Genomic DNA, 13,629 nt, shown 5'->3' on the forward strand with positions numbered 1-13,629 from the left:
TTATTAAAAGATCAGTGGGTGATGTTATTGCACTTGGCATCAATTAAATTATGGCATTTAGCTCAGCCACATGTTAACTTTGACAGTGCGGTGAAACACATTGCAGCCTGTGTCTCCTTGGAGGATCCTGCCAACTCATTTTAAGATAAAGACAATGAAAGATTTATCCAAGCCAGTGGTAGCAAGTGATCATTATAATACTAGAAGAATGGAAAATGAGCCCTTCTAATGATTAATTCACACATGAAATATTTTCATTTAACAGAGTGCTCAGAAACACTATGGTCAAATCACATACCACACAATGAATAATGTAACCATATTTCTGGAGGGATAGATTGCATGTAGGACAAGCTGAAATAAAAATGGCTTAAATCGTCTCCAGTGTATAACAAATGGGCATGAACGTGATGAAGATTGTGAAAATCAAACATCATTAGGCCAAGCAGAATGCAGTCATAACATGTGCAATAAGCTTATTTTTCAAATTTTTTTATAATATTCACATGATCTGTCATGTGCGTAGCTGATACAGAAAGGGAAACAAGGAGAAAAAATAATCTTTCAGCAACAGCATGCCCTGGCAAACATGTAGACAAATATAGATTTTGTTTCTGTGCAACATCATCACAGCGATGTTGGGGGCAAAAAGTAACTCTTCAAGGCAGCGGAGCCAGGCTCCAAAGCAGAGACAAGGCTGAAAAAAAAGATGGATGGGAAATGTTAAATAATCCAAGGGAATCATGTGCCTATGCTAAGAACAGAAGAGGAATATGAACCCAGACCACTAAATGAATTCCTGTCGGTCCTAAAGCCAGCAAGGTTCTTTACAGTGCTTGGACCCTTATTCTCAATATGGTTAATCCTTTGGACATATCCCAAACTTTAGCTTTTGTACACAAAGACAAACAACATAACTGTATGCACATCAGCATTCTCACATTACAAAGAATAAGTTCATTAATATAATTTATGGTCAGAATTACCGAGGCTTCTTGTATCATCAATAACAATCCCAGATTTAACTGACTATCACAGCTAGCTAACAGCCCATGTTGCTTCTTTTTATAATTAGTTAGTGTTTATTTTGTTGGCTTAAGTTTTGTTTTTGGTGCTATAAACATTAAAACATTATTGAATTGATTTGAACTCAATGCCTACAGTACCTTATGTCTGGTACAGCATGCTTACAGGAGTTATAGCAGGTCAAGAAGTATGCTAACCTGCTAACTTTCAAATTAGCTTCTGCACACAAAGACAAACAACATAACTGTATGGGCATAAGCATTCCCACCATTACAAAGAATAAGTTCATTGATATAATTTATGGTCAGAATTACCGAGGCTTTTTGCATCATCAATAACAATCCCAGATTTAGCTGACTGTCTCACAGCTAGCTAACAGTCCATTTAGCTTCTCTTTATAATTAGGTTTAGTGTTTACTTTTTGGCTTAAGTTTTGCATTTGACACTGTAAACATTTAAACCTTATTGGATTGATTCGAATTGAATACCTACAGTACCTTATGTTTGGTACAATATGCTTACAGCAGTTGTGGCAAGTCGAGAAGCATTCTAACCTGCTAACCTTCACATTTACTAAATTAGCAACAAACATTAACACTAAACCCATGCTACGATATTGTTAAATAAGGAAATGACAGACACACTCAACATCCAACTAAAAACATTCAAAGCTTGCTAAATTCAAACCAAGAGCATGCCAACAATATATTTTTTATAGTTAGCTTCTTTTAGCCAAACTTTGGCAGGTTTAGTGCATGGGCCACTTCATTCAGACACCTGATACTTTTGCCTGCTAAACATAATTTTACATCAATATGGAAATGAAAGGCAAACAAACAGATTCAATTTTGATATGGCATTTTAATATGAAGGCTGGAAGAAATTACAGACAACATTATTAAGAAGTCAATAACAATGTTTAACTTCAATCTGGTGACCGACTGCCAGAGCGGTTTTCTCCTTTTAAAAAACCGAGCAGACTTTGTAACCATTAAAACCTGTCTGTGGAGGCTGTTATGGAAATTGTCTGACATAATATGAAATAAGTGGGAAAAGTAAACATTTTACTTTTATTTATTTATTTTTTTACTTTACCTTTGTTATTTATTTTGAGCTATTTTTCTGTACAACTTTATCTCTGTGAACCGGCTGCAGACAGCCAACAAAGCCTGCACAGAGACCAAAGAAGCAACAACAGCAGCTCTAACAAGGAAGCCTCTTTGTGATTCACTGCATTTGTCTTCTGCATGTCTTTTCTTTTTCATTTGGTCAAGTAGCTCTCTTTTTTTTTGTTGTTGTTATTTTTTGGATTTCCACGTACTTTGAGACTACTGTACCATGTGTGTCTGTGCTCCTGGTGTGCCAACATTGCTTTAGCACACAGCCACATCTCCACCAGACGACCTTTTGGCAAGCAGTACAGCAAGTAGTGGAGACCGACACACACTGTGTCATCTGTCCATAGGAGCGGTGGCATACTGCCTAGAGACATTAAGCTGCCAGATCTCAAGGTTATGTGGCAACCTGGTTATCAGGTGAAAGGGCTCTAAGGATTCAGCTCATAGCTTATGAATGTAACCTGTAGCAAAACACAGTTTACATACTACTGTATGTAAAGAGTGAGTCTAGCTAACAGGTCTTACCAGAATTAAAGGTCAAAAACTTTACACTGTAGTGAGTTAAAAACAATATGGATATAGATGTAATTTTCTAAACTATCATCATTTTTACATGAGTGGAGCAGAGCACTCATGTGCTAAACTTCCTCAGATCTCCTTTACCTAAAGCACAAGTTACAGAGTGAAGGTTTGAATAACATGGATGCATTATTCATTTTCCTGAGGCATATGCTCACAACCTCACCAACCACAAGCCAGCTGGATAGCATGGCAGTCTTCCCGGCAATAAAAAGCTTCTCACATTAAGAGATGTCACGCAGATTAACTGGGTCAAAATGGTCTCTGTTGGTTTGGGAACTGTTGAGAAGGCTGGTAAAGGTAAAAATGCCAGTGTATCATTTACCACACGCTAATCACATTGGGTGTACGACATGCCATGCATGTGGGTTAAAATGATAGGGTGCTCATTGTTTCAGGGCTGCGTGTATGTATTTGTTTAGGGTAGTGTAATCTGTGATTCCCGTGCTCCTTGAAAGGCACAATAGTATGTCTCAGAATAATTTTAAATGTTAGAAAAACTAAATTCTCACAGCGGGAATGATTTGGAAATTTGGGCTTTACATATGCAAGGATCTACAGTGTGCTGTCCAGAAAATGAAACAAACAAAAAAAATCCTATTTTCACTTTCGAGATGAAGTGGGAAGTGAAAAACATGAATTATGCTTTTATGTGGAGGAGGGATATACTGTCAATCAGATTACAATCAAATAGTTCTTTTATTTTGAAATTGCTGATTTGTGCAGCATTTTGTCTCCCCCTCTGCCTCTGGCAAACCCTGGACTGTGTGGGAACAATTGGATTCATTTAAGATTCACAGAAGATTCCATGCCTGCCTAGTTTTACATTTGTATGGAAATTAAGAGATGGAATCTAGTGGTGGTAAATAGTCTGTCCAAAAAAGGATTAGGCCTGCTTTTTGCTGCTGTTTTCTCAAAAGTCAGCATAAAAGTTTGCATGCATTCTGATTGGGACTATCAAAAAACCGAACAGTATCCTTTGAGCGCAACTTAATCTGACAGCCCTGAGAAGACTGATAGTTCCTTCTTCATCTCCACCAGCAAGTAAATATAATAAATGTCTTTGGTACTTCATGCAGCTCTTCCAAGATTACATCAGCCACTTACCTTTCTTGGACCAGAGTCCATCTCCAGATTCAGCCAATCAGTAAATTAATCTTCCTAAAGAGCACTGGAGACCTTCATAAATGCTTTTGTTACTAATATTTATTTCCAACATGGAGAAAATCCATAAATTCTATACACCTTCCTTTTTTTTTTTCCACCAACAGGAACCCCACATCTGTGTTGCATCTGAAAATGTAATACAGTCAACTACATAAATTATGGACGACAACAACAAGGCTTCCTTATCACCACCTATAAATCCCTGCAGTACAAATCCAGCGGCATGCAGCGGCTTCTGCTGCAAATGCTCCTCGGGGCTAATCATGCCATCGAGACAGGGAGACTTTTCACGCACCGCTTGCGACTCAAACACGACTCAAACAAGAACGAGGCGGTACAGCGTAATAAAATGTGGACAACATCTATAAGCGTGGTGACTCTAACTACACATTCAAGATACAGCCCTTTTCACAAAAACATTGGTGCACATAAACATTTTATATAACTTTTAAATACTATAGAACTGCACAACCCACCATTTCATCAGCGCTCAAATGATAGATTATAAAACACTTTATTTCATCAAAATGTCTTTAAAATTTTATCACTACCCTTATGCAAACTCATTCTTTATATATAGTTATCTGATATTTTGTTCTGTATGTATGTGGGAAATGAACCTCTGTGCTTTGGGGCTGATGAACAACAATTCTGCGTCCTCGCCCTAAAGAACGAGGCGGTGACGTTAGCCACCAGTAATGCTGCAGTGGTTTTTTTTCCACTGATAAAGTGCACGAGTGTTTCTACTATATGTTGCCAGGATACGGGCCAAAATAAATGTTAACTCTGACAAATGAATACTGCAGCAAAAGAGAAAACACACGGCTGAATTCGTCAGTGTTGAAACATCCCTGAGCGCCATATACAGGTGAGGTCATTCAGAGATGTTTCATATTTGCTTAGGCCTGATTATAACATTTATATATATATATATATATATATACATATATATATATATATATATATATATATATATATATATATATATATATATATATATATGTATATATATATATATATATATATATATAAATATATATATATATATAAATGTTATAATCATATATATATATATATATATGTGTGTGTGTGTGTGTGTGTGTGTGTGTGTGTGTGTGTGTGTGTGTGTGTGTGTGTGTGTGTGTTTTCTCTTTGGAGCCTTTGCGACCTATGGTGACTCATAACAGCTTTCTGTGTGGTCAGTCACAATGTGTATCTTCAAAAGAGTTATTTCAGCGAACAGTGAACAGGAATCAGAGTTAAGATGAAGGAAGTATAATGAGTACTGGAGAGACAGAGGAGAGGGGTAACTCGAGGGCAGAAGGCTTGCGTCCTGGTCTGACTTTAGACCCCCCCGCATATAAAAAAGTGGAGTTAAGTTGCTCTTTAATCTGAAACACACACTTGAAACAACTGTATAGTTTGTGGAGCATGCAGTGCAGGAACCGCTGCGATGGGTGAAAACTCAATTATTTCTGCATTTCTCTGCTATCAAATCCAGAAGGAGCCTAAAGACGGCCTGTGTGCTTATAAATCAGAACTGTTGCGAATGAGATGTTGTGGCAGTGTAGCGTACAGTGGCTGAGTGAGAGCTGCAGTCCTCTTCTTCGTCTGTGAACCGGATCTTAACAGGATGAGTTTTGAAGCGTCACCCGTGGCGGCTCAGCAGTAATTGAATTGAGTTGCATCTAATCTCATTGCCCAGCTCCTTTGGTTCCCTGCCTCTCATTAGGGTTCGATGCAGAGTGTCACAGGCCTCCATCTCTCTCTCTCCCCCTCTATTACTCACAGCCGTCTCTCATATCTCACAGCCGATCCAGTCTAACTAGGCAATTCAGAGAAATATTGCAAATTCCTCAAGCCATACACCTCCGCATTAGCCACGACTGACTGTGAGCTTCAGAGGCACAACTGCAGTATAGCACTCACTCATATTACCTCATATCATTACACTGTATTATCACTGGTATTATAATAATCCATACTGCGTCAAACTCTACTGATCTTATCAAATAATGAAATGTAAGCAGATGAGTCGACGTTAAGCACACTGTGGTACACAATAAATAACAGTGGCCACAAACAACTAAAGCTACCACTTAATGGCAAAGAAGGAGAGATGGAGGGTAAAACCAGTTCAATCTGAACCAATTTCTGAAGGATAAATCTAAAGAGCACATGTGAAAAAGAGGTGTTGTCCACTGAGCAGGCAGTAAATGTGGCTGCTTTTCCCTGTAGCTTGTCAATCCTCTGGTAAATGAGAGTCTCTGGGGAGCTGAAACGCCCCGCTGAGCACTGTTCATGGTCTAAAAGGGCATCTTAAACAACTGAATGGAAACGGTGAAGATAATGCCTTTGATTCTTAATTGTAGGCTTGATACTTGAGTTGCGCTGAACATCTTTTGAGACAGTTGGGATGTCATCTTTATGCGTTTTAGATAATTACATAAGTGTGTAGTTCAAGGGAAAACTGAATTTTCAGAGGTCGTTTTTAAAAATATGCTTAAACCATTTACCTCTGCTGGTAAAGTCATGCAGGTGAATTTTTTCTTTTTTCCAGATTTCTAGATTAAGCGTCTTGTAGGTTTAAAATTTTTTTTTTATTTAGTTGCACAATATTGCGGCAGAAATGACAAAATAGGTGTGTCAAATGTTCTGCATTTCTGGTTAACACTAGAGGAAAGTGTTTGGGGGGCAAGCAGTTCCACATTTTACTCATAATCCATAAATATGTGAACAGCAGTGTTGGGAAGGTTACTTTTAAAATGTATTCCACTACAGATTACAGAATACATGCCCCAAAATGTATTTTGTCAATGAGAGTAATATATTCTGAATACTTTGGATTACTTAATTACTTAATTTATTATCGTGCTTTTTACAATTTATGAATGTTCTATTGCTGTGTGATTGATTACTATTACTGTAGGCTACTCGCAATACCAATAGCAACTAGATTTTTAAATCTTAATATGAAATGAGTAACAGTAGGGCGGACATTAGGTAAGGCTGCACTTTTTGCAGCGATCTTGTATAGAAAACTATTCCGCGCGTGTATAAAATAGGTCCGCGGCTCCGAACCGTAGTAAAGGGACCTCTGGCTAATACGTCCGGTTCCGTGTCGGGCTCGTAGCCGAAAACTAGCTTTACTTTGTTGTCTAGGTTCGCTTTTCTAGTGAGACACAGAGAGAGGCTGCTCCAACTGAACTTATTGTTTCGGAGGAAAACACGAACACAGTGTACAGTCGAGTCTTAATAGCTTACTTAAAACTGGGCTCGTCAGGCTCTCTTTTTGGCTGCAGTGGTTATTATTATATTTACATGCTTCCAGCTCCCGTTTCTGCTCGGTGACAACTCGTACTTTTCCACGTCATTATGAGACGCGAGATTGAGACAGGCATTTGAGTCTCTTAATGCGTGTTTTGTTTGGGTTTCCACTGGCGTGGAATTACCAAAAATAGAGAGGGCATAGCCTAACATATGAAACAGGAAAAGACTTCTGTGTAATCCCTTCTTTTCAACAAAGTAACTGTATTCTAAATACCACCCTTTTAAACAGTAACTGTAACGGAATACAGTTGCTCATATTTTGTATTTTAAATACGTAACGGTGGTACATGTATTCCATTACTCCCCAACACTGGTGAACAGTGACACTTCTGAGAATTACACACATTTTCATACATGGTCCCACGTTTTCAAAGGCTCATAAGTAAATGGACAATTGACAGCCAGTTAGTCATATGATGCATGTTGCTTCAGGCAGGTGCTGCCTCAAATGGATTTTTATCTAGGAATAAAAGAAACAATCCTTATATTTATGCTATGTATATGTCTTAAAATGGCTGCAATTCCTAAACAATTCATGCAAACGCTTTCTCTTAAAATCCAAAGTGGTGGTGTACAGAGGAAGAACTGAATGAACAAATAGTGCCTTTGTCCAACGTGTTATGGAGCTAGCTGTATACATTTAACTACAATTAAGTCATAACAGCCACACAATTGTTTTTCATGACTAGCCTTATATATTTCAGGACAACTTTCTTTGGACAGTTTTTATATTTGGTATCACTTCTTTATGGGTGCACAGCTACATCGAGTGCCATTAATGAGACGCCTTGGTTGAAGTTGAAAAGCTGTGAAACAACAGAGCAACAATCTGTTTAAAATTCTCAAGCTGTCAAAATCTCACTCTTCATTAACTGTTCCTGCATTTATATTTTATTATGTAGACATTACCATGTGTGGTCCCCCCCCCCCTCCCCCCTCTATTGTCTTTTGAGGAAACCAGTATAAATAGTTAAAAGATTTAAGGTCTGGCGAGTCTTTGCCTCTGGGCTAAGTATGCTCACGGGGCTCTGAGGATCCCTCTAGTGCAGGGGTCGGCAACCTGCGGCTTTTTAGTCCTTATAGTGCGGCTCTGCGTGGTTTGGGAAAATAAATTATAAGTATTTAGCTGAAGTGTACTTTATTTATGTTAGTTCTTTTTTTTAACTTAGTTTTTTTAACTTGTAGTTCTAAATTGGAAGATTATTGTGATATTGACATATAAAAATAAAATTATATTTTATTATTTTTTCATTGCTCAAAATAAGTGTCACACTCGCGGAAGCCGCCAAACGCCGTGCATTTATCAAGACTTTCAACCCCAGGTAGGCCAATTATGGATCTTCGGATCCACATTATGTCAGCAGCTATTCTCCTCTGTGAACTTTGTTAAAAACAAACACCGCTCACGCCTCACAGACGACAGCTTACAGTCCTGCGTAAAGATAAAAGTGACTTCGTACAGCCCCAATTTGCAGACGCTGTGCGCAGAGGTTCAGGCGCAGAAGTCCCATTGTAAACATACCACAGCAGACCTGACGATGTTTGCATGAACATGCTTTTCAGCATCTCTTTATTGACCACTTTTCACACACGGTTGCTGTGCGCACACAGCTGGCTGTAGCTTTTCAGCTCACAGCCCGACACATACCAACAACAGCATAGATGGCACAGACGTTAAGGCGGCGAGGCGTGATTGCGGGTGCCGCTCAGGTGCGTCCGCCTCCTCTGCAGCGGCGTTGCAGACGACGTCCCGCCACACACATTAACCAGGTAAAATACATATTTAGGCAGAATTTTGCAAATATCTATTTTTCATTTTTTAGCAGCATAGGTCAAGGCTCCAAAAGCACAAAGGCGATATAAGGGTGGCAGCACAACAGTTTTTGTTTGCTACATGGATCATTTTAGTTCAGCTGTGTGTCTTTCCTTTTGTTATATTTCTTTAAGAGTTCAAAATGTGTTAAATACATAAATAAAATGTAATTTTCTCTGTAGCACTTCATGGATTTCATAAGCAACACACCTAAAAAACAATATATACAGTGTTATCTTCATTTTAGATGTCAAAAAGTATTTGTGGCTCCCAGTGTTTTCTTTTGCATGGAAACCAGGTCGAAATGGCTCTTTGGGTCTTAAAGGTTGCTGACCCCTGCTCTAGTGTTTGTGCAGTGGAGATCAAAATCTTGGGCTTAGGTGGAAGGCTTTACCTGGCCTACTATTAGTCTTATCTGGTATAGCCACACAACTTGTATACAATAGGCTGCGGTTTAAAAGGGTTGTGTATTATTGACTTCTAAAGCAAACAGCTGAAAAAAAAGAAGAAAAACTGCCAATTAACAGAAAAAACTAGGCTTTGAAACAGATCAACTTGTTTTTTTTTTTTTTAAAAAGAAAAGAAACGTGATGTGATGTGAAATCAGGTCGCGCTGTGTTAGAGCTCCTCAGCTTCTTCCTGCCCACAGGAGAAGAACGCATTAGAGACGTAGCATTCACCGTGAAGCAAAGTAGCCCAAAAGTGTGTAGCCAAGGCTTTGATGTGGTATTTACAGTAGGCCTATAACCACAACAGTTTTACTGCCAAGTGTTGTCCTAATCAGAAAGACAGCGCATGTCAAATCAAACAGAAGCAGCATGCTGTCTGTATCGTTAGAAGTGCATATATGCAGGAGGGAGAAGAGCTGCTTCACCACTCTGAAAATCCTCCCACAGATTTTTCAGAGCGTCTCCATCTCCCTCCCCCTTCCGTCAGTCTTTCTTGTCTATCCCTCACACATACTGTGACATATTATTAGCACGTACTATAACACGAAGAGGGGGGCGGGACATCCGTGCACACATGTAGAGCTGTGTGTGCACGTCTCAGAGGGGATGATCAATAATGATGACAATAGACTGATCACAAAAGTCTCCCAGCAGCTTTTTTCTAATCTGCAGAAACCGAAAGAGTGAAGACAGAGCCTTTTACAAAATAAGTCCAAATATTATTCTACTTTTTGTGTTTACTCTTGAGGATGACATTTTATTTGTCATTTCGAACAAACAAATTGGCTGTGTGACATAGACCGACCATCAAGGCAATCTACCTCTTCTATGACTGCTTGAAGCAAAGGCCAGGACATTTTGTTATAATGAAAAAAGAAGCTCCCAGCAGTAATTTCATGGCTGCTGAAGCTAGCAATGGGTAGGTGGTAAAATGGCTTTATTCCAGGTTCAGTTAAGAGGACACAGAGAGAGCACGGGGTTTATTGTGTGCTTATTGTGACAGACGATGGCTCTCATATGATGCTTTTTATTTTTTACAGGTGCTTGACTTGTAGTATATCGAAAGGTTACTGAATCACGCAGGTTCCTGGTGCAGGTTGGATTATCTGTATATTGAGATGTCACTTCATGTGCGCAAAATAAAAACGTGAGAAAGAATGCCAGCGTTGTATAGCTTCCTCCATATTTCTTTAATATTATTTTTCTTGTGCATTTTATGGCTTCTCTGATGTGCCCTTTCTTGTCAGTGTGTCCAAGCTGATTTATTCTTCTGATGCATGCATAATTTAGTTTTTATGAAGCCGCCGTGAAGGAGAGGGCCACTAAAGCACAAGAGGTGTATGTGCATGTGTGTGTGTCTGCATAAAGTCTCAGCTGGGTGCAACTGATGTCCTATTATAATGGCTGAGATGAGACCACAAAGCTGTGGAAGTAAAGTGTGGTCCATGACATAGACCTGGTTTCAGTAGAGAACTGGCATTCACACTTATTATCTCACATTGCGAGCGGCGAGTATAAATCAACAGTTGTGGGTGACAATATTGCACTTGACTAGACGTTATTTGTGTGAAATTTGCTTAACAAATTGAAAAGGGAGAGAAACGACTAATGGTGTGTAATCCTGCATGAAAAATATCGCTTAGGCTTCTCCGCACATATGAAAAGCTGAAAAGCTGAAAAGCTGCACGTAAAACAGCAGCTTCTTGAAGCTAAGAGAGGCTCTAAGTCTTTGTTACTGGGTAAAAATTTCCTAATAACCTTTCAGCGTGGTTTAATTTAAGTGGTCTAAAAGAAAAGTAGACGTCGGCATCTCTTGGATTCCTTTTCAGGTTGACTTGTGGTGGAAGATGTTAGCCAATCACAGGTCTTTCAGAGAGGTTTTGTTCCTTTGGGTTGTTTTTATGATAACCTTTGAACTATAGTACAAACTATTGCTAAAAAATCCTACATATAACATGTGTTTATATGTGTGGAGCTGCCAAACTGAGTGAGCCACTGCATTCGGGCTATAGATGATGGCTGCAAAAAGTATTTTTAATCTTAAGGAATGTTTTCTTTGTCTTTGTCTTTTTTAAAAATCTTTTTCCAGATCATTGCTGCTTAATATTCAGAATAATAAGCAATAATATTTCATGGTTTTTTTGTGTTGAATCACTGTAGTTTGGACTACACTTTTGCTCTTCTGCTAACGTGTCACATCTCTTAATTTGTTATGCTGTTTACACCAGTGAGAACAATGCCAAACCACTTCAATCAAATTAAAGGCCAGGCTTGATTTGGTTTGCCATCGAAGACATTGCAGGAGAGCAGCGGGAGGCATTTATCGTTTGACTCTTTCAGAGAACAAAGGCAACTGTCTCTGGATAGCCAATTAGAGGGATCGCTGAAGAATAGGGAGCAAGGTTCGCTTTGGTTACAGTACAACCGGCTGTGCATGATTGCTCACCCCATCCACATATCTGTCTTTCTGTCTGTCTGTGTTCTGTAGCTTGGCAGGAAGTAGAGATTAAGCTAACTATGTGCGGTCATCCTCCCATTCAAAAGCCTCCTGGCCTTGTTGGCACATTCCTCAGCCAGTTGTGCCAGGCCAGGAGTTATCTTCTCTGCCTGTTTCACTGTGTCTGTGGGGAGACATAGAAGTTTAATACAAAGCCAAGTGGTCTTCGATCGATGCCTGCAGATTAATAGAATCTGACAGATAATTTTTTTAATCTCATTTTAGTGTGCTTGCAAATATTTTTTACACACAGTTCAGCAAAATTAAACTGCACCAAACCTTTTATGCATAAAAATAACAACCGAACCTGTGACTTAGCTAAAAAGCTAAAATGTGACGTGTGCTGTACTGACGTTCTGCACGTCACACAAGTAGCATGTCAGCACTGTGAGCGTGTCCTCTGTCAGTGTCACTCTTGTTCCAGTCGGTCTTTTTTGTCACATGTAGTCACCATCTTCTGACGGAGATAACAGACCCACCATGCTCCTAAGAACTATCATTCTTTAAAACAAAACCAACCTGTAAACACAAAATGGACATGGTCAGCATGGCCTAGCCCACCTGTTTGCAGCCTGCTTCTTGAATCCTGAGATTAGTTTTTTGACATTATGAGCTACAGATGACTCTTACTGAGAAAATCAGGACACTGCATGTTTATACAGTAGCCAGTTGTCAAATGCAAGGTAACCACACTGTAGTACAGTGTAAAGGATGCCCTGCTTTATCTTCTGTTATCCTCTAAATGGGGGCATAATTTACAAAATTAACATAATTAAATAAGACATGAAATGACCGATGGAGGCCATAAACTCTTCTGGATAATGTTTATTGAAATCATAAATCATGTGAGCTGTTGGGTTATTTTGGTCTTTAGTTTATTGCAGCCATAGGAGTCACCCCCCTGCTGGCCATTAGACAGAATGCAGCCATTTCCCACATTAGCTTTATTTTAAGTTTTCATCTTTTATAGTCTACGGGTGAGTGGCTTTTTGCTTGGAATCATAGCCTGAAAATTAGCTGACAGTGAACACAGATTTATGAGATTTGTTGTTGTTGTTTTTAAATGTAACATTAATTATCACAAATGTAGGATTTCTCCTTTTCAGTTTTGTACCTCGGATTTTAGTTTGCTGGTTACTTGGTCATTTTGAGTTGGTGTTTCAAGCTGAAAACCAAAAACTGCTAACCACAGTGAACTATAAAACAAATAACTACATCTTTGCATAATTATGTTACATTTTTCCACAGAGGACAATTTTAAAAAAAATCAAGTTATTTGCTTTCCAAACACACAGACACAAATTATTGCTTCTATTATGGAAATCACAGACTGACTTGTTTGTTTTAGGTTTAGGTTCAGACTGTTGTCTGGGAGACAGCTGTCTGGGTGATAATGAAAGAGCAAGTAACTTTTGTTTAGGAAGTAAATATATTTGTCTTGGGGACAGCTTGTGTGCAGTTCAGCTTCAAATACTGTAAAGTCTCCATATAATCAATCAGAATAAGCTCGTAGACATTTGCATGTTTCATAACAATCCAGTCCCACTGTGGCTGCGGCAAGCTCTAATCAATACTCTGCACGCACCTTATTGGTCCAGATTAGTTTGCTGAAGTGACTCAGCTGTAGTTGGGGTCATTGAAAATATTGGC

The 13,629-nt window shown here is 39.0% G+C and overlaps 1 protein-coding gene across 6 annotated transcripts in view; it reads right to left on the bottom strand.

Moving 5' to 3' along the window:
• The window catches only part of gria3b (glutamate receptor, ionotropic, AMPA 3b), a 94,833-nt gene that overhangs the window by 48,668 nt on the left and 32,536 nt on the right, over positions 1-13,629 (bottom strand). Inside the window, exon 1 of one of the 6 annotated variants that reach the window (XM_082502657.1) lies at positions 1,524-1,618. The exons of the other annotated variants lie outside the window; for them this stretch is intronic. The gene's annotated coding sequence lies outside the window, so the exon portion shown is untranslated. Of the gene's footprint in view, positions 1-1,523; positions 1,619-13,629 lie in introns of those variants that run through there. 6 annotated transcript variants of the gene reach the window in all.

This window comes from Aulonocara stuartgranti (assembly GCF_965226115.1).
Source record: "Aulonocara stuartgranti genome assembly, chromosome: 2".
NCBI classification, from domain to species: Eukaryota; Metazoa; Chordata; class Actinopteri; order Cichliformes; family Cichlidae; genus Aulonocara; species Aulonocara stuartgranti.